At 45.9% G+C, this 22,661-nt stretch overlaps 1 pseudogene; it reads right to left on the reverse strand.

Moving 5' to 3' along the window:
* The window catches only part of LOC136503921 (protein LIKE COV 3-like), a 21,438-nt pseudogene extending 682 nt beyond the window's left edge, over positions 1-20,756 (reverse strand).
* Between the last annotated feature and the right edge of the window lie 1,905 nt (positions 20,757-22,661).

Below are 22,661 nucleotides of genomic sequence, written 5' to 3' on the forward strand. Positions count from 1 at the left end.
CCGATATGCTATTCCCCGCCGCGATGGCGGGCGCGGCGCCTGTCCCATTCCGACCGTGCCTGTGGTGGCCATTTCTCTCCCAACAGCAGTGCTTCCTCTCCTTCCCCTCCGGCGGTGGCTTCCTCCCCGGCTATGGATTCTGCCGCGATTCCTTTTCTTCCTCCTTAATGGTGGCGGTGGCAGCAAGCCGCCTCCCCTCTCCCACCGATGGTGGCGGCGGCGGGCTCCCTCCCCCGCGCAGATCTAGATCCAATTCTCATGCCGCCTCAAGGGGCCTATGGCCAGGCGCAGAGCGCGGCTGTGATGCGCTCGACGGCATCGTGTCCCCCCTAACTGGTCGCTCTGCGCCACCGGCGAGCTATACTCCGATGAACTTCAAATGCCAACGAGCCTCCATTTCTTCCAAGCAGCAAAGAAATGCTGCGCTGAAAGCGCATGTTGCAAGTGTATATTTTAAATATTTCAGATGTTGCACAGGTATGTTGCAATTATTTCATGCGGATGTTGTAAAAGCCGATCAAGATGTTGCAATAGTTGTACATGTATGTTGCAAGCTTTTGTTCCCTATGTTTCTGAAAGGGGACCATGACGCCTAAGAGGGGGGTAAATTAGGCAACTTAAAAATCTAACTCTAAACTATGGCCTCTTTTTTCTATTCTTAGAAAAACCTATGCAAAAGATAAACTATCTAAAAGTTCAACTATGGTTTTGCTAGTGTATTGCTATCACTACTACAAAAGGAGTTATGCAAACAATATAAATGCGGAAGCTAAATAGTAAGGTAGAGATATGAAACTCCTGTCGACGACTCCGATATTTTTACAAAGGTATCGAGAAGCACGCAAGCTTCTCCCTAGCCTTCGTTGGAGCCCCTCGCAAGGAATCCCACGCAAGGGCCAAGCTCCCGGTCGGGTAACTCCATGGATAGCCCCGAGCCTTCCCCACGCTCAAGTGGGTCTCCGGTGTGCCTTCTGGCAAGCCTCTCCCGGACCGCTCCCTACCGTCTCCACAATCAAGCTTCCGGCCGAATCGCCGCGGGCCTTGTTCCCTTCGGTACACGGTGGCGGCCACACCTCAAACGCGGTTGGTGTGATCTCGTAAGACTATAGGCCCCTTCGATGTACAACAATGGTGTGCGCAAGCACCGAGTGATAAGAGGTATGCAAACCTCACTAAACACTAGGCCTAAACCTAGAGCAAGTGCATAAGCGGTGGTCTAATCAACCTAAGCACTTCGCAAAGCACCTACACTAATCACCTAATGAATCACTAAGCACTATGCAAGTAAAGATCACTAAAATGGTGTATCAACACCCTTGATATATTTTCTCAGCTCCACTCTTCTCAAATGGCCGGTTGGGGGGTCTATTTATAAGCCCCACTGAGAAAGTAGCTGTTGGGGACGAAACCCACTTTTCTGCTACTGACCGGACTCTGATCACGTCCTGACCGAACGCGTCTGGTCATCCCGACCGTTGGAGCGCGCGTGTTGATCGAACTCGGCTCAGAGTCCAGTCATCATCGACTGGACGATTCGGGTCGCGCTGGCGCATCTCTGGAACCTCTCTAGACTCGATCGAACGTTGCACTTCGTGCGTCCGGTCATCCAGTCTGCTGCGTCCGATCACGCTGAAAACATTGCCGTGATGATGAATAGTGTCACCGGTACATCCGGTCACTGCTTCGCTCAGCGTCCGGTCACCTCTGCCGAGCTCATTTCTTCGTGATCTTTACGACCAGCTTGGTTCCCATCTTCGTGCTTGAACTTTGTTTGATATCTTGGATCCTCTTTTGTGCTTCTAGGGTCTTACTTAAGGTGTTGATCATTGGATCATCATGTCATCTTCATCCAAGTCACGTCTTGTACCCTATTAAACTACAAAACAATCACTTGCAAATTCATTAGTCCAATTTGGTTGTGTTGATCATCAAAGACCAAAATCTAAAGTAAATGGGCCTAGGGTCCATTTTCCTTACAATCTCCCCTTTTTGGTGATTGATGACAACACGACCAAAGCAAGCAAATAATAAGAATTTTGGAATTTAAAAACTATCTACTTACTAGGATGCAATGCAAAGGGCAAGGTTATATGATGCTAAGAGATACCACATGTAAACATCTTTGGAAACTTGTCTTGCCCTTGCAAATGTCCCCATGTGGCATTATGGATTTAAGCCTCTCCCTAACTCCATAATCCACTATCCTCCCTTTCTCGGACCATTACCACTTGCAAATTATTATGATCGGGCTTGCTTTTGGTCCTACAAATTCTCCCCCTTTGAAATCAAACACCGAAAAGGAAGACATTAGTAGCACAAGGGAGGGTCAAACTTTGTGATCCTTTGTATGTGGAATGGAATAGGTCATAAAATTTGACTCTCACATTACATAGACTAAGTTCCCCCTAAATATATGCATACATATGATGGAGAATGTAGTTTATGTATAATTGGCAAATTAATGCTCAAGGGAGTTTAATCTATATAATGCATGGAGAAAGCATATAAATACCAAAGTAAAATCAACTTGGTGATATCGGTTTAGAAATACCACATGTGGAAACCAATTTGATTTATACCACTTGCAATAGGTGGTGGATATTTGAAGTATGATGCTTAACTCTAGGGACTCCATTCACACATGATAAGTTTGAAAAGGTGTTAGTCTCAAAGCATCCAACTTGTAGAGTAACCTCCCCCTAAATTTGTGCACACAAGTATGGAATACTTGTAGGAGACATGCACATTGATTTTAAAATAAAAAATACCACTTGAAAGATGACATCACATGAATGTGAGAATCATTTTCGAAGGTGATATTCGGGAGAAATTATCTACAATTTGGACTTTGGCACATATTAGATGAACGATTGTAAAACAAGCTATGTGCCGTGCTCCTAAACAATTTAAACCATGTAGGTATGCTCCAAGGGTTAGGAATGAAATCGAGCAAGCCTACCATAAGATATACCTAGTGTATACAAGACAAAAGATTAAACATGCAAATGCAAATCTAGGCATGAAAAGGAACTAGATGCTCATTGAAATTGCAAGAAATTTAATCTAGTTACCTAACATGGGAAGGGAAATTTGGGTCCATAGTATTCACTAACCTACTTGGCAATTACCTTGTCCATAATGATGCACCCCATGAAATGCACCTATACTTTGCCAAGTCTCCAAATTCCCCGAAGTCCATCGGACTTCTCATTTCCCTTTTGGATCTAAACCTTCTTCGTGCTCTTCATGTTGGAAATGATCTCCTTTGGCACCCAAATGCGTTTGGCCCCATTGTTGGCTTGCTTGTTCACCTTGATGGCCACCACCTTGCCATTTTTCTTCTTCTTCAAGCGATAAGGTGTGGAGGCCTTTTTGTCCACCCTGTTGGTGTAGGTGTTGGAGAGCTTGCTTGTTTTCTTTTTCTTTTTGTCTTTCTTCTTAGTTCCTCCCCCATTCTTCACCTTGCACTCATAGGACTTGTGGCCTTCCTTGTGGCATACGTAGCAAACCATGCTTTGTACTTCATCAAGCTTCTTCACTCCCTTGAGGGTGCTATCTTGATGAAGTTGGGCTTGCTTCGTCTTGCCTTTCACTTGAGTCAAGTCCTTGGTGAGGCGAGCCACTTCTTGCTTGAGTTGCTCATTCTCCTTTGCGGCCTCTTGTGTGCATGTTTCTACAAAAATTTCCTCAACACAAACTTGGTTGCACAAGGGTGAGTCTAAACATAAATCATTACAAGAAGTAGAGGCATCCCTTTTAGGCATGTCAAAAATAGAACCTTCCTTTTTAGGTGCCTCGGTGGGGGTAGGACCGATGGCTTCAAGATTAGCAACTTTATTAGTTAGCTCATCACAATGTTTACACATAGTTTCCATTTTAGCAAGCAAACTTTTATAATCATCTTGTGAGCTAGCTATCTTTTTCTTTAATTTTTCATTTTTCTTTACAAGTTGCTCGTCATTGATTGTGCAATTATTTGTGTTTGCGCTAGTCTCAAGTTGCTCAATTTTAGTAGATAGCTCCATATTAAGATTGACAAAAGTTTCATATTGTTCAAGCAAAGTAGCATAAGCTTGTTGTGAGCTATCTAGTTTTTCTTTTAATTTTTCAAGCTTCTTTTGTTGACTAGTGCAAACTTTAGCAAAGTTAAGATTTTGTTGTGCAATTTCATCATAAGAAGGTAGCTCATCATCACTATAATTATCATTTTCACTATCACTAGGGATAGGCTTTTTGTTACCTCGTGCCATAAGGCACACACGTGAGGTGCTTGATGATGAGTGCTTGTGCCCTCGCCTCTTGTGATGGTCTTCTTCTTCACTTGAAGAATCATCCCATGATCTTATTGATGTGAGGGCTTTGTCCTTGCACGCCTTCTTCTTTGTCTTGGGTGTGGGCTTGTTTGGACAAACTTCCACAAAGTGCCCCAACTCGCCGCATCCGTAGCATCCTTGTTTCTTTGCTCATTTCTTTGATTGGTGAAGATGAAATCTTGAATTTGGATGGGCACACCCTTGACATTGAGCCTTTGGATCTTCTTCTCCACCTTGTTGATAAGTTTGATTGATTCTTCATCAAGGTCGGAGGTGGAAGAGGAAGATTGATCATCATCACTTGAATCATCATCCTCATCTTCACTTGAGGAGCTTGAGCTTGAGCTTGTCTCAACTTGCTTGCCCTTTGTCTTCTTTTTCTCACTACATGCGAGAGCTTTGATTTTGCTTGATGAAGATGCTTCTTCTTGACCCATCTTGCGTGACATTTCAAATGCCACTATTTTGCGAATAATTATGGCCGGGGCCATGGTGCTCAAGTCCTCCATGTTGTGAAGGATGGTGATGATGCTTGCATATTTCTTTTGTGGTAGCACGAAGATGATCTTCCTCACGATGTCCGCATCATCTAGCTTCGTTAAACCTATTGAATGGAGCTCATTGATAATTAGATTCAAACATGAATACATATCACGAACAAGCTCATTATCATTCATTATAAAGGAATCATAATTTTGTTTAGCTAGATATTGTTTTTTGCTCACAGACATTAGTTATGTCGTCATAGAGCTCTTGGAGTTTTAACCAAATTTCATGTGTCGTATTTAAAGTGAACACTTGGTTAAACACATCCATGCTAAAAGATTCAAACAAGCAATTTTTAGCTCTAGCATTGAAATGAATTTCTTTTTCTTCACTCTTTGTGGGTTTATCAGGATTCTTAATGGGTTTCATCCTGTCACGAGTGACTCTCCAAACACCTAAATCTACCGCCTCATGGTGACAAGACATTCTAGCTTTATAGTATGGGAAGTTAGTGCCATCAAAGTGCGAAGGCCTAGAGGTATCCATCCCAACCACTCTAAATAGCGCCGGCTCAACGGCAGTGAAGCCAAAGGTCCAAATTGAGCCAACTGGCTCCGATACGAATTGAAAGGGGACCATGACGCATAAGAGGGGGGTGAATTAGGAAACTTAAAAATCTAACTCTAAACTATGGCATCTTTTTCTATTCTTAGCAAAACCTATGCAAAAGATAAACTATCTAAATGTGCAACTACGGTTTTGCTAGTGTGTTGCTATCTCTACCGCAAAAGGAGTTATGCAAACAATGTAAATGCGGAAGCTAAAGAGTAAGGTAGAGATATGCAAACTTCTGTCGATGACTCTGGTATTTTCACTGAGGTATCGAGAAGCGCGCAAGCTTCCCCCAAGTCCTCGTTAGAGCCTCTCGCAAGGAATCCCTCACAAGGGCCAAGCTCCCAGTCGGGTAACTCTGTGGATAGCCCCGGGCCTTCCCCACGCGCAAGTGGGTCTCCAGTGTGCCTTTCGGCAAGCCTCTCCCGGACCGCTCCCCACCATCTTCACTATCAAGCTTCCGGCCGAACCACTGCAGCCCTGGTTCCCTTCGGTACACGGTGGCGGCCACACCACAAACACGGTTGGTGTGATCTCGCAAGACTACAAGCTCCTCTGATGTACAATAATGGTGCTCGCAAGCACCGAGTGATAAGAGGTATGCAAACCTCACTAAACACTAGGCCTAAACCTAGAGCAAGCGCATAAGCAGTGGTCTAATCAACCTAAGAACTTCGTAAAGCACCTACGCTAATCACCTAATGAATCACTAAGCACTATGCAAGTGGAGATCACTAAAATGGTGTATCAACACCCTTGATATGTGTCGCAGAACCGACCAATTTATAAGAATACAAGTATAATGGCAATCCGCAAGCGGTCGCACTGTCATACTTGAACCCATATAAACCCGGTAGTCCGTCGAGTACCACGACGGGTCTCGATAAACGATTTACAACAACCAAGACCGTACAGGATTCAACATACATGCCACAAATTACATAAAGTTCACAGATACTTTTCATCATCAGAGTACGAATAGAAAGTTATTACAAACCAAGTTTGATAATTAAAGCGGAAGCAAATAAGTTTGAAGATAAGTTTCCAACGTAGTTTGATACAGTGCCATGCCAGATCACGATCCACAAAAGCAAAGATAGGAATTACTAAGGAAGCCTGCCCAAGGCTTACTCCTCATCCACGGCGGGATAGAAGCAACTCTTGCAATAACCATGATACACAGTGCCATCTGCAACAATGGGAAAATAAACCCTGAGTACAAGAAGGTACTCAGCTAGACTTACCCGTCATGAACCAGAAATAAAAGGACTCCAAGGATCATGCAAGGCTATATAAGTGGACGTAACTTGACAACATTTTTGCGAAAAAGGCAATTAATCTTTGTACACTTGTGATTCCTTTATCAAGTTAATTATAACTATCCATTTCTAGATTAGCAACTACCCTGTGCCAAACATGTGGTATATTATTAGAATCATACAATAGTAACCATAGCAGGTAATATAATTCCATTTTCATCCGAACCATCATGTTTCATAACACAGTTACTACGATGTTGGGACTAGCCAAGTTTCTCACTATCCGGGAGAGACGGCGATTCGAATCGATTTCAACCAGCTGGGAATTTCTTCCTAACACAAACCCAGATCTACCAGCCACGATAGTCTTAGGTCACCTTTGGTACAACTCCGGTACACATTTCGCGGGTTCGTACTGCGCCGCACAATCTGGAACACCAGATGCCAGGATGCTCAGGCCAAACCTGCCCTTGGGCTCAGTCTGATCGTTCCCCGGAAGGAGCGCACAACAGAACGATTCCCGGCCTGAGTTGAATTACTCGGCTTCGCGGTCGGAACGAGTTATCCGGCCAGCTAAGTGAGAGGCATGCGTTCAATCTTGTCAACAGCGCCAACAACGGTACGGTCCTTAATCGACACAGACGGGGATAAGTCCACACCCAAGACCTCCATGCCTTGTTGCTTCCCTATCGACCTCCTGTCCGGTCTCAATTTACTTTTACCTCATGGTTCTGTTCCACGATAGCAGATATAGCCAACCGTGCTCCGGTATCCACCTATATCTCGCAGGTGACAGGACATCACCCGACTTCTACCGGTCTAAGCATGGCTAAGCATATATATATTCGATCCTGGACCTATACCGGTTAAAGGTGTAATATCTGGACAAGGAATGCACATGCATCAAGTGGTTTCATTCAACTCTTATAACCTAATGCATCAATCATAAATACGTAAGTAAACATTTGTAAATTACTGGGAGACTTATAATGCTCCGGGGCTTGCCTCGTAGAAAGGAAGTAGGGCGATGGTCAGGGCACTCCGGAAGCTCTTCAGGGTTCTGCTCCACGCCTTCGGGAGCTGCGGCTTGCGGATCCTCCTGCGGGTTCCTTTCCTCTGCTTCTTCGAATTCCAGCAACGTGATTTCTTCCTCCGATCCTAGATGCATGAGTATGGTATGAGTATTACGAATGCATAATGTTAACAAGTGCATTGCGTTGTTTGAGTAGGTGCATATCTCTTCTCGCTTACTACTTAACTACTTCTACAAAGCATCGACTATGCCATAAACAGTATCTACTTGTTTCACTCATAACTGGAGTTCTACAATTCCAAATCTAGTGATCCTGGACTTTCTGGAAAGCTTATCAAATTTTCTACAACTTTGTTATTAACCATTTTTACAGTCTACATCAATTTCAACATGCAACTCATCATTTTCTAGAATCAGTCCGGAAATGACTTAACATGCAATATAAAGTAATAACACCTCTACTTCATGTAATTATCCACAAATTGACAACCTAGAACCTACCAACAGTTTAAGCATACCAAACATAGTCAGGATAATATAATGGCAAAGCCCAAACTATTTACTAAATTGCCTTTATTATTTTATTTAGATATCTAGGTTAAATAATAAATATATATCAGATGTGCTTAATAAATTCTCAGAAATTTACAGAGCCTTAATAATGCTATCAAAGGACTACTATAAAAAATTCAGGTCATTTTACTAAGTAAAACACTCTGTACAAAAATGATAAGGAAGCAAGGCTTGAAATAGCATAAATGGAAAATCCTATTGAAAAGTGTCAAGCAACAGATTTCTTATTTTTCTTAACATCCATATGGTACTAGTATCACTTCCAATTAATTTCATGAATTTTGGACTCATAATTAATTTATAAAAATTCATGCAAGGATTAACTATTTATAAAAGAAAAATCTATAACTCTAGATCTACACATGCACTGGTCCTCAAATTTTTATCCAAGCTCATGTATGACAAGAATAGCCTACCACAAAAATTTCATAATTTTTGGAGCACAGGAACTCTAGATATAAAATAAACAAATTTGAATGCATTCAAAAGCACATTTGAAAACCCTATTTAAATCTCCAGAAATTTCTACTGTTGAAGCTAAGAACATATTTTTCCTAAATACTACACTTCCTAAGGAACACAACCATATTTATTTCAACATTTTTGGAGCTACCAATCTAAAGATACAAAAATAACAAGATACATGAAATCAGGGTTCAAATCTGAAAAAAATGAGCTAGCTCTCTATTGAACCGACACTGACAGGCGGGACCCTCCAGCCAGTTGGGCCCACATGTCACTGAGACAGAACAGAGCAACGGCGCGGGAATGACGTGGGAACGGCGGAGCTCGCCGACGGCGAGGTTGCCGGCGGTGAGGTCATTACAAGACGTTCTACTCGACATTGCGCACACAAGGAACTACTTGGTGGGTCTGCTCGTCGGTGCTAGCAACGGCGGCGGCGGCCATGGCGGGGCGGAGGCGCGGGACGATGGCGTTACGCCGGTGACGACCTCGGCGGCTCAATCAAACGCGCGGACAAGCATCTACGAGCTACTGGAAACCTAGCGCATCAACTAACGCGTGGAGTGGTAGACTAAAACGGCGTGGCCACGACGACGAGGTTGGCGGCGGAGCTCCGGCGAGCTAGCGCACGGCGCTGGGGCTTACCGAGTGCTAACAGCGGGCACGGTAGGGCGCAGGGGGTTGCTGGGAAGACGGTGGAGGGTTGCTATGGGGATGGAGGAGCTGGGCGCGAGCTGGCGCCTCCAATGGCGATGGCGGGCTCTCGGCACCGGGGTTGCAGCGGCTGCGGCGAGGTGAGTGGCGAAGGAGAGCCGGGAAAAACGAAAATGCAGGCGCTGGGCGTTGCGGGCGAGCGCGGGCGACTTGAAGGCGCGCCCAGACGCGGCGTGGCCTGCGCGAACAGAGCAACGGCGACGCGCGGCCGTTCTCCCTTCCACGCGGCGGCCAAGGCCTGACGGCGGTCGGCCATGATCATTTGATTCAGCTCGTTCAGACACCCAAAGCCGAGCCTGACGCCGAGTTTTCACGATGATACAACGGCTAAACCAAGGCTCCAAAGCGTAAACCATCTTAACAAAAATCCTAGCCCTATGTACCAGCTTCAACTTTTATTAAGAGAGTAAGCTCTGATTCGCAACAGAAACATGGAAAAATCGTGCTCAAGGTGGGCTTGTCAGGCTGTCAGTCGAGCATACACTTAGAAAATTTGTTAAGTGCTGAAAACTGGATTTTGCTGGTTTTTGTGGGACCCATTCAAGCATGTTAGAAGCTAAATCAGTCCATGACATAAAAATAAAAGTTGTTCCTTATGTCAAACACTACAACTTTGCTTTAGTGAACTCCTCCATGCAAGGTCCCTAACACTTAGTTCAACTTTAGTCAAACTTGTCACCTTGAAAACATGCTACACATTCAAACTATGGCTAAATGACCAAACTAGCCTTAGCACTTAATACCAAAGTTGTTCATGATGATACTCTAAGCATGTTTAAGCAATTCACAAGGTCACACAATCATTACATGTATTAGTCACTCATGATCATATGTATATACACATGGAAACATGAAATAATAAGAATTGTTGCATGTTTCAATCAAATGTTTCAATTGTAAATGATGATTTATGAATGCTTGATGCTCATGCTCATGTTATGCAAGTCAAGTTATGCAAGGCTAACACCCGAGGTGTTACAATATGTTTCCTCAACTCCACTCTTCTCAAATGGCCAGTTGGGGGGTCTATTTATAAGCCCCAATGAGTGAAAGTGCGTCTAGCCCTTTAGTGGGTTTTGGATGGTTGAATGACAACATGAGTAAAGGTCTAACCCGTTTGCTAAGTGTGGATAGGTAATAGGATATCTGGACAGGATGTTCAGGAAGACCATTGATTGCAAGGGTGGAGATAAGGGAAACATTGCAGATTACTCTAGGAACCTGCTCCATAGGATGGCACCTGATGCATGACCTTTTAGTGTCTTTGACTTCATATGGTGTGAGATCAGGAGTGTCGGCGAGAGGCCCCTCAAGGGTTGTGGTTTTGCTCCCTACATCATGCACATGATTGAGTAGGTCACAGGGCATACCTTTGAGTATGATAAGGTACATAAGGCCCTGAAGATTGTTGCAGACTTGCCTGAGGTTGGGGTACCTCTAGTAGGACCAGGAGGAGGAGCAGCAGCACCAGAAGCAGATGCACCTGTAGGTGGTGTAGTAGTAGGACAAGCTTCCCCTCTACCACATGCTCCTTCATGTTCTTCACATCACCATAGTCCTCCTTCTCCTATTCGCAAGATGTTCAGTGCTATCTTTGGGATGTGCAAGGACATACGGACCTGTCAGCAGAAGGAGAGGGAGGCTAGGAGGAAGGATACTCAGACTTGGAAGCAGATTGCTTCTAGACTTGAGCTCGATCCTCCTAGGTCTCCACTATCAGATGAGGCAGCTAGTGAGCCTGAGACTAAGTGGAGCAGCAGGGCTGGTATGACACAGAGTTTGCTGAGTTCCTTCAGTGACAGCAGCAGCAGCAGCAATAGGCACTAGGGCACCCTAACACTTTACCCCTACAGGCTCGTGTGCCTACTCACTCTCAGCCATGTCCCAATGCTGCAGACGAGTATGCTTTAGACTGGTGGAGTGACCTCACAAGTAGTTTCTATGACCCGTCTGGTGCGGGTGGTTCTTGTCTAGTCAGTGCTACATGCTCAGAGGATGAGGATGTTGGTAGAGATGAAGATGATGATGAGTGATGACGGCTGTCAGAGACAGCTTGCAGCCCCTTTGTCCTTAGTATGTCATTGTTAGACCTTTGTGGTGATAGATGACAAAGGGGGAGAGAGACCGATTAAAGCTTCAGGATATTTGTCTTTTTTTTGCTTTTCTTTGCATCTGAAGATATGTACTGCAGGCTGTAGTTTGTGAGCTTCATTGATGTATATCTTGAGTTTGAAATAGATTGTATCATGTGAGAGATAAGACTTACTTATGTTTTATATTTGTATCTCTTGAGACATGATCTTTATTTATATTATATTAGTGGATCGTGGACTTGAGAAAATGTGTAATGAGTGCTATGTGTGACATACATGTGTTATATTTATTTTCATAAGGACTATGCATGCTAGAATGAAAATATTTGATGTGATGTCTTTATATTTATTCTTGTGTGATATATCTTGACATATGCATCATGGTTTTACTTTGTCACACACACATGCACTCCACGGATGCAATGATTTAGGGGGAGTCTCCTATATGTTTTAGTATGTGGAATTGACATTTGAGGTCATTTCATGAATTCTAATCACAAGCACATATTAAGGGGGAGCCGCTCATAAATCATTGAACCCAAAAGTTTAAATGTTTATATTCTCTTCTAAGCTTTAATCAAGTTGTCATCAATCACCAAAAAGGGGGAGATTGAAAGTGCATCTAGCCCTTTAGTGGGTTTTGGATGGTTGAATGACAATGTGATTAAAGGTCTAACCCATTTGCTAAGTGTGGACAGGTAATAGAATATCTCACAGGTACTTAATGAAAGCCAAAATGATGCATTGTTGTATAAAATAATCTAGTTCAAGCACAAGACAACAATGCAAATGGAATTCATGCAAAGGCTTATTTATTGTGGGATTTCCATGCTCTATGTAAAAGCAAGCTCATAAGAATTAATTAATGAGACATGAGGGTTTGCATATGGAATGGTCTCATATTTGAAGCTTGCTAAATTGAAATGAAAAAGATAACAATACAAATGAATGGTTGATTCAACACAAGATGTGACTTGATGGCTTGAGATGATGAAGATAGCAAGGAAAGGCTTCAAGGTACTAAGCAAGGGTGAACGACAAGCGATGGCTTGGCGGCTGAAGAACCTAGCTAGGGTGAAGAAGGGAGTACTTTCTTTTAGTTGAGGTACTAATCAAGCTACGATGGTCATATTGATGTGGAGGATCAAATCTATATTGGACAAAGTGTTTGAAGTGACTTGATGCATTTGGAGTTATTCATATTTGATGAATGGAATCAAGTTATGTGCTCAAGATGGCTATGCTCAAGTGATAAGATCAATATCAACATGTTGGCACCCTTACTTGATGAAGATTGAAAGAGACGGCATTAATTCAAAAGAGGTCAACTCAAGCGGTATAAATTCGTTTTTCCTTTAATCTTGAGTTTAATAGGTATGCCGTACTATTAAGAGGGATGCATCATGTTGATAGATAATGTTTCATAAGTGCTCAAGCCAACCTATGTGAGTTTTGAGTATTTGAGAGACAAAAGAGCTAACTGATTTCTTGCTAGTCTGGCAATACCGGACGTGTCTGGTATTTGTCCAGCAATGGTAAAATTGTTGTTCTCGGGTTGGTTCATCGAGAGTTCCAACATAAGTCAGGAGTTCTGACGGTCGAGAGTTCCGGCAATGGTCAGGAGTTCTGACGTCTCGCACCTTAACTAACTTGGAGAGTTCACTGTGGTATTCATACCGGACGTGTCCAGTATTCATACCGGACGTGTCTGGTATGGACAACCAGAGACCAACGGCTAGTTTTCAAATGCCTTAAGAGTTGAGAGTTCCAACGGTCGGAAGTTCTGGCATGAGTCGGGAGTTCCGACAACTCACAAACTTCAACTCAGTTACTTAGTTTTCAAATATGCTGAGGGTCAGGAGTTTCGACATGAGTCAGGAGTTCCGGCATTCATCGGGAGTTCCGACGCCTCACATTGACACTGTAACTTAGTTACCATTGGCGCAGTGTAAGTCATACCGGACGTGTCTGGTATGGCAACAGCTATAAAACGGCTAGTTTTTTGAAAGGGGTTATAAATACCCCCAAGCCTCCACCTTTGGAGGCTGCTGATTCTACTAGTTTCCATACATGTTTTTTAGCCTTGCCAACTCTCCCAAACCCTCTCTTAGTGAGTGTGTGATCCAAATAGCAAAATCCATTTGTGGGTTAAGAGAGAATTTGAAAAAAAGAGCAAGCCACCACTTGAGCACTTGTGCATATTGTCTATTTCATGATTCGCATTTGTTACTCTTAGACTCTTCGGTCCTAGATGGTTAGGCGTCGCTGGAGAGCACCTAAAACAACCCCAATTTCCGCAAAGGGAAATCCACAGAGTTGAAGTGTAATAAGACCGTGGTAGATCATTTTACCCAAATTCTAGTCGAATATCCCATCCATACAACGATAATATCAGAGTACAAATAGTGCGGAATTATATAAATTATTACATCGCCGTATTGGTGGAATCAAAAGTAGCATTCATTCAGAACAGCTTGAAGATAAGATCGCCAAACTTGAGCATAGGCACGAACCCCTCAACCATCAAACTCCTCAAAGCTATACTCCTCAACAGAACCTGTATGCCAAAATTTATCAGTACGGTTTGTACTGGCCACTCCCAACCCTATGAGCATTGCTTTGTGGAAATTGGATGCAAGTTGGATATAGTAAAAAGGAACCTATAAGGCTAGGGTTTCCTATGCAGTATCATATCAAGTATATAATAACAGTTGGTCAAGTTTTAACACCATTCCCACACACACTCCACCCCATTCCCTTTCCAGAGCCAGGTTTCGATCCTGGGATCGATATACCACCATCTCTATACCATCACCATACCATACCATCACTCAGTCGATAGGCCAACTCCCTCTCGGCACTGTCTCACGGCCCGTAGCCCCTGGCTACGACCGAACACTCACTTCCCGGGGGAAGAAAAGAAGGACTCATCTCTCTATCTAGTTTAAGCGAAACCCAGGAAAGGTCCATAGCTGACAAGTCAGCACATGTATCGATCGATCAACCCTACACTCTACAAAGGTTTTACATAACCACAAGAGCCGCCTTCCTTGCTGACTGTCATCAACTGGGCTAATTCCGGCCGCTTGCTAGCCTAGGATAATGCCACTCTACCATTCAGCCCTGGTACACCCCAAGTCTAGTCTGGGGTGGCTAAAACTGTGAGTCATGAGCTGGGTCCACAAGGTCTCCATGAAGTCTCGGAAGGGTGTGGGGGAAATCCTCCACACCCCGTACCTCCCTCGCACTGTCCGGTATCAACCTAGCAGTAGTGGCAATATCCTACCAAGTAGTCCGGCCGTCCCGCACCATATAGGGTGAGTGGTACGTAAGGCTTCCCGGTGAATCTGAGTACTAGTAAGTCCTTAGGGTTGACCAAGCCAGAATGTCTTCATTAGGGTTTCCATTTACCGTGCCACCACAGCACCTCCATCTTGGGCTCCTCCCATCACAGGTTTACACCTAGGACCACCTCATATACCCCTTTACCCACCACAGGTATCCATTCTAGGGGTGCCCAGGTAGCACCTCACGGCAAGACTTGCCCCAGGCTCGTCGTATACTCCAACTTGGTCGACACAACTCTCACCCTCCACGCACCCAAGTCACACACGCAGCACTCTCCTCATAGTTCAATTATCACCAGTTTCCAACACGCATCAATGTAGTGTAAGCATAGTAGAAGTAATAAGCAAGCGTGTGACTAGCCTAATAGCAGGGTGAGCAGGGGTAAGGTTGCGTCAAGGTAAAGGCCATCAAGAAAGCATACTACCATGCAAGTTCTACCATAGTGTGATCATAACAACAAAGTAAAGCACTAGCATCTCTATTTTAGCCATGCGTAATAGGTGCTACGAGATTGGGTGGGATGTGGCACCTTCAGTGTAGTCGTCTCCGTACTCCTCACGGTACTCACGATCCTTGTCCGTCTGGTGCTCCTCCAAGTCTGCAAACGATCGCATTATAGTCGCGTTAGCGACGTCTATAGAATAGCACAAAGGAGCAATGAAAATTCAAAAGAGCCAAATGCACTCAAACATGGGTTCATTGCATAGGGCTCGATTTTAGATGAATTTTCGTCCTAGTTTCGTATTTTTCTGAGGTCATATGAATTAGTTATGAATTTCCGAAGTTTAAATCTATTTCTGAAAATGGAAAAAGGCTGAATTAATCCTGGGCTGACATGTGTCATGCTGTGGTTGGTCCATGTGGCTTGCTGACGTCGGTTCCGAGCTAACAGGTGGGGTCCAGCTGACGTCAGCATGACGTCATCAACGTCATCCACACCGACAGGTGGGACCAAAGGCTATTGGGTCACTGACAGGTGGGTCCGGTCAAAGTCAACATTGGTCAATGGTGAGTCAACGGTCAACAGTCAGGGTCACTGACATGTGGGGCCTGGGCTGCTGACGTCAGCAGCTGATGTTAGCATGACGTCAGCATGACATCACCTCGGCTGTGCTGGCTTCTGACATGTGGGTCTCGCGTGATGTCATCATGATGTCAGCATCTGACGTGTGGGTCCAGAGTGTCTATGCTACTGACAGGTAGGTCCAGGTCAATGGTCAATGTTGACCAGTCAACGGTCAATACGACCGGGTCTCAAACAGGCTTCGGGTTGGGCCGGTCTGGGCCGGGCCGGGCCGAACACGTGGCATGCTGTGGCGCAGCCACGTCACGGCCATGGGCCTCCACTGGGCCATGGTCCACGGTTCATGGTCCACGGTGGACGGGTGCGCCGGTCTATGGTGGACCGCGTCTTCTTCCGGTGAGCCGCGTCCACCCTCTCTTCCTCTGTCTGTGGTTCACGTGCACCAGGTTTATGTGCGGGTGGCCGGTGAGGGGGTGTTCCCCTGTTTTTCTCCCGCGGTGGTGCTCCTACCGGCGGTGAGCTAGCTGTGAGCCTTCGTGGCGGTGCTGGCGCCCAATTAGGGAGGGGAAAGGCTACCCCAGGCTACGGCGACTATGATGGTGGGGGCTAGGTGGCGGCCAGGGCTCACCAAGGCACTGGCCACGGCGAACGGTGGCTCGACAGTGCTCGCTGGTGGCGAGGCCGCATTTGCAGGCTCTCCGGTGGCTCGATTGGGCAGATGTGGGCGTCAGCGGATCCGTGGGTGCATGGCGAAAGCGTCCAGGGCTCAAGGCGGGGCTTTAGTTTCAAGGTGGCCATTAGGGGCTCCCCGGTGGCCACAGCGACTATGAAGATGACAGCAAGGCACGCGGGTGTGCTACGGGGCTCCGGTGGGGTGATCACGGTGTGGTCTCGGGTGTGCGCATGGGTGCATGTGTTCCTACGGACCAGAGACGGCCCTGGCCTTTGCGCTCTCGGGGTGGAGCGCCATGGCAGACAAGGTAATGTCCGGCGGCGGCAAGGGGGAGACCGGGAGGCTCACCGTTGGTGGTGTGGAAGAGTGGATGGTGACGCGGTGGAGAGTCGCTGCCGTGTAGTGCCACGTTGCCCGCGTCAGTGATGAAGACGACGGCATCATCTTCTGCTCCGGTGATCTCTTCCCCCCCCCCCCCCCCGTAGCGGCTTCGGTGCTTCCCCCTCTCCTTCCCCTTTCTCCCTCCTCCCTTGGTTCGGGTGCGCAGTGGATGGCCACCAAGTGGTGGCGGGCGATGGGACGATCGCTAGGGCAACCGAGGCCATGGCTTTATAGCCGGAGCTCCGAGCTCCAAGGCGGACAGCTAGGGATTGCGTCGAGCGCATCGAGCGGCATTGCGGGGCGTGGGTGGTTGGCACAGAGTTTGTGTGGGTGCGGCGCCAAGGGGGGCAAGGCCATGGTCTGGGCGTGACCCCCTGGCCCGCTCTGCCATCGCTGTCGGCCTCTGGTTGGCTGGCGGTTGAGTGTGAGCGCGAGGAAGATGAGCAGGGGAGGGCTGTCATGCGGGGTCCGTTGGCAGCGACTACGGGCGAAGAGAAAGGGGCGCGCGGGTGAGTAGCGCTCGGCTGACGTGCGGGGCCCAGTGGCAGCGACAGCGAGCGAAGGCGGGGAGGCGCGGGGCATGAGCGGCGTGCGGGGCTGGCCGCTGGGCCTACGCGTGTTGGGCCGGCTTGCTGCGCGCTGGCAGGGCTGTGCTGGCGGGCCGAGAAGCTGGGCTGCGAGGCCTGAGCTGCGTGTCCTTCTCCCCTTTTTCTTTTCTTTACTGTTTTCTATTTTCTTTTTCCTCTCCTTTGTTTGAATTTAAATTTGGTTTGAAATTTGAATTCTAATTTGGTGCACCTTATTCATTGGAGTCTTTGGTTATGTGGCCCACTTCATTCTCTTTCATATATTAGGAATTTATTTAGCCATTTTGTATAACAAAAATGGGGTGGTTTTGTTATACAGTAAATAGGATTAGTTTTTCCTTTTTAAATATTTATCCTTTGGTTTGAGTCATAATTTCTTCATGGTGTTTTCTTTAAAGGAGTTTTTAGACATGACATAAAATAAATGAAAACCCAAATCACTATTGAGTTGACAATGTGAGCTATGTTTCATTTGTCAGTAATTAAATACACTTGATAACAAATGACATGCCATGCTCATGAAACTGTCTTAGTTATGTTACTTCTAAGCCAACACTTAGGGTTGGCTCCTACAATGTCACTCATCATCACATGGGGGTTTTTAAGAAAAATTTTGTAGTTGTGATTTTTGGTGTGTGCATTTTTGGGTTGTTACAGCACCCGAGAGATTGTGGTGTGCCTCGGAAAGTTTGTAATGGTCGATTCCACCGCCTCGGAGTCAACTAGTGGAAGGAGGAAAAGGAGTTGGAAAAGACTCCGGCTAGAGTGACCTTCATGGTATCCTCTAGGGCTGACCTTCGCTGGGTCGCCCGCAGCCCCCTCAATGGAGAGTAGGACTCAAACGAGTCCAAACTTTGGTAAAACAAATATCGTGTCTCAATTCGCATTTCATTCGATATTTATGCTGCTCTTGCTCTTGTGCAGGTTATCTATGTATATTGTCATATCTAGTAGGTACCTACAATTTGATTTGAAGTTAGAAATCGAAAGAAGCAAGTTTAGGGTTGTTCCACTAAAACCGTGTATACTGGACACGTCCGGTATAGCTACCGGACACGTCCGGTATTGATCACTGTGACAGGCTGTTCTACAGAACACGTGCATACCGGACACGTCCAGTATTTCCTACTTGTGCTGAATATATTCATTCTCTGTTCTAACTTTGTATTGCAGGGTTGTAACTTCTATATATATTCTTTATACCTTGTTTACTCTATGGCAAACTTGTGAGGGGTGGTACTACACTTAATTTCGAGTTTCTATTTTGGAAACTCTCTTTATTAATCATTTCTGCATTTAAAGGTGTTAATTTTTAGAAATGCCTATTCACCCCTCCCCCCTCTAGGCGGCATCCTATGTCCTTTCAATGAGAAACTAGCCATTGGGGACGAAACCCACTTTTCTGCTACTGACCAGATGCTGATGACGTCCTGACCGGACGCGTCCAGTCATCCCGATCGTTGGAGCGCACGCATTGATCGGACTCGGCTTAGAGTCCGGTCATCATCGACCGGACGCGTCCGGTCACGTTGGCGCCGCTCTGGAACCTCCCTGGACTCGATCGAATGCTGCACTTCATGTGTCCGATCATCCAGTCTGCTGCGTTCGGTCACACTAAAAACATTACCGTGATGATGAACAGTGTCACCGGTGCGTTTGGTCATAGCTGCCGATGCCTGGTGTTGCCGAGCAACTGATCGGATGCTTCCGGTCCTTATTAGGGCCGCATCCGGTCACCTCTGCCGAGCTCGTTTCTTCGTGATCTTGCGTCTAGCTTAGTTCCCATCTTCGTGCTTGGACTTTGCTTGATATCTTGGATACTGTCTTGTGCTTCTAGGGTCTTGCTTAAGGTGTTGATCATCGGATCATCATGTTGCCTTCGTCCAAGTCACGTCTTGCACCCTATTGAACTACAAAACAATCACTTGCAAATTTGTTAGTCCAATTTGGTTGTGTTGGTCATCAAACACCATAATCCACATCTATTTTTTAGATGTATGTTGCAAGTGTGTTTATTTGGATGTTGCATATATTTCACACATATGCTGCAAGTGTTTTATCTTGATGTTGTGTATATTTTGCAATGTTTTTTAAGTGTTATTCAGTTGCTTTTTCAAGTGTTTCAGAAGCATGTTCAATTGTTTCATCTATGTTCTGACGTATGTTGCAAATGTTGTATCTTGATGTTTTAAAATTAGATTGGTTGTTGCATATGGGGCTATGTGTGGGAAGCGGGAGAGGGCATGAGTGGTCCCCATGAGCAGTCTAGCAACTCGAGCAAAGTGTGGAGGCACGCTGGTGGAGATGTGCTGGCGCGAGCAAATACGGCGCATGGGAGACGGAGTGCAGCGTGGGAGATGGACACGGGCTAGGACGCTAGCACTTCCATTTATGAAGAAGGAAACACATATGAACTTAGCATGTGCATATGTCATGATTTGTTTGGGATGTGTTTATTTATACCTACCTAGCGATATTGGGGTGTTGATTTGCTTGGAGGCAGAGTAGATGTGGCGCATGAGTGGCATCCTCTTGATGAAGAACTCACCAAGGCCGAGGAGGGAGATGCCTAGCCATGACAACATGAAAAGGTCAACGAGGAAGATGAAGGAGACAAACCTGAGACCTGCACAACACAGAGATGGCCATCATCATTGCATTAGTAATACTGTGTAGCAGAGAACGCTGATCAAAGGCTAATTCATTTCTTATTCTTATCGCATGTAGCTTGAGTCTCGTGATCAGATTGGATCAACAACGTGATTAATTACCAAAGAGATCTATCCCGAGATGGACGTAGACGGGTCAGATGAAGCCGTCGACTGATGTGTTTGGTTTGTGGAGTCACCCTATGCTTCATAAGGTGATGCATCATGATTCATCAAATGAATTTTGGTGGAATCAACTCAATCTTCATGTATATATTAGTTATTAGCTTGTGAGGATTGAGGTGGTGATGGATCAACTCATTCCATTTCACAAACCAAATACAAAGTAAGGAGTGAGAAGAAGAACATGTTAGATGTATATGATGTATATGTATTTTCCCTCTAGTTGAAGTCTTTCTTTGCATATGTACATTGTATATATGCCCCTTTGGGCCTAGCAATACAAATGGTTGACCTTATTCTAACATGGTATCAACCTAGGTTCCTTCTCACCTTCTGTTGAGCAACAACGATCTGCCAACCCCATCGCCCTCGCATGCCTCTATCCCTGCCGGTCGTCTACATGTCCTATGGTGCTACCACGGCCACCAGCATTAACCTATAGGCACCTGCACCGCCAAACCTCCCCACATGTTGGCACTCCATGGCCCCGCATGTCGCCAACCATTGGATCCATGAAGGTTGTCCTGGTAGCACCTGTGTCACCGGCCGCCCAGACTTGAGCCACTCGCCCATGTTACCTCTACGCCTCTCGCCCGCATGACTCGATGGCCTCATTCCCATGCACCTCCGTGCCTCGCCCTCCCATGCTACCCTGCCGACTGCCCGCATGAGGCACAACCTCTTGCTCACGCCCATGAGGTGCGACCTCCCACCAACACTTGTGTGACCTCATGTGTGATCCTCTGTTCTGCATCCCTCCTCTGCTTCTTCTCAAAAAAGAGGAAAAGAAGAGGAAAAAAAGGAGATGTCACTGCCTATTGTTGGCCGTCCTTAACTCACACTCTTAACCGCCAACACTCGCATAAAATCCTAGCATATAGACACCAAACCTAGAAATAGGGCTTTAGAACTAACACTTTCCACAAGTTTTGGTGTTTGATCTTTGTAGAAGGACGTCGGAATTACACAAGAAATATACCTAAAGTATACAAGAAATACAATAATACAAATACCCGACATGAGCCAAAGGGGAAGGAGGCCCACAACCAAGCAAATCAAGGCCTAGAACAAGTGGAGAACAAGACCAAAATCCAACCAAACCAACTCAACTTTGCGCAACACCGCCATGAGCCAAGTCTAGGAGATCACAAGAGGCAGCCCAACAAAATTGGACTCAAGGTGGCCCACCTAGGGTGTGGCTGCACCCATGGTGCGGGCACACCCCTGGTTGAAAGGTCCTTGTTTGGTTTTGGTAATTGAGTGACAACTTAGGTGGACTAATTGTGTTTATGTGAGATACACAGGTGATTAGTCCATAGGTACATGTGTGTGAGCAACATATGCCATGGAGGTGAAAATGGCTTGGAGATGTTGCAAAGCTCACACATGTGATGATGAAGGAGCTTAAATGCACATGAGACATGACATTGAGTCATGTGATCAAGGTGGAGAAGATCAAGACAAGACTTGGCTTGATGGACCGGTTGCAAGCGTGAAGGGCAAGTCGAAGGCTTTGGAGTGATGGACCGCGTGGCGGTGAAGCTTGAGCAAGACTTGGCGCCGATGGACGATGGCAACGGTGAAGAGCAAGTGAAGTCAAGATCGATGAACCAATATGATCACGTGATGATATGAAGTGGATCATATCATTGTTGATCGTGTTGGTGCATGTGTTGCATCGACATTGAAGGAGATGGAATGGAATGCGCAAGGCAAAGGTATAACCTAGGGCATTTCATTTCACCGGTCATAGGTGTGTAGAGAAGTTTATGACCGGGTTTAGGATAGATGGCCGTACTATCAAGAGGGGCAAACTTGTTTGCATATCGGTCATCTAGTGCCACTCGAGTGATCTAACTTTGCATTGTCGCTAGGATCGAGTGGCGTGGCAAGTTGAGTGGCTAACATCCTTTGGGAAATGATTGTGAAATGCTAACACACATACACATGGTGGTGTACACTTGGTGGTGTTGGCACATTTACAAAGGAGGTGGTGTTTGCAAGGGTGAGATGGGTTTTCGGCGCTTTCGAGAAAATGGAATGCCTATTTTCTATTATGCCGGATGCAAACTCTTGGTGGTTAGCACATTGGAGCAAGGGTGAAGAAGATAGAGGAGAAAGGAATTCGGTCTCACTGTTTAACAGTGACCGGACGCTGAGTCCGAAACGACCGGACGCTGAGGTGGTGCGTCCGGTCAGGCTGTCGGTCGGCACAGTGCTTAGGGTTAAGCACCGGACGCTGGGCTGTGTCCGGTCGAGTTGACCGGAC

The sequence above is a fragment of the Miscanthus floridulus genome, chromosome 14 (assembly GCF_019320115.1).
Source record: "Miscanthus floridulus cultivar M001 chromosome 14, ASM1932011v1, whole genome shotgun sequence".
In the NCBI taxonomy this organism is placed as follows: Eukaryota; Viridiplantae; Streptophyta; class Magnoliopsida; order Poales; family Poaceae; genus Miscanthus; species Miscanthus floridulus.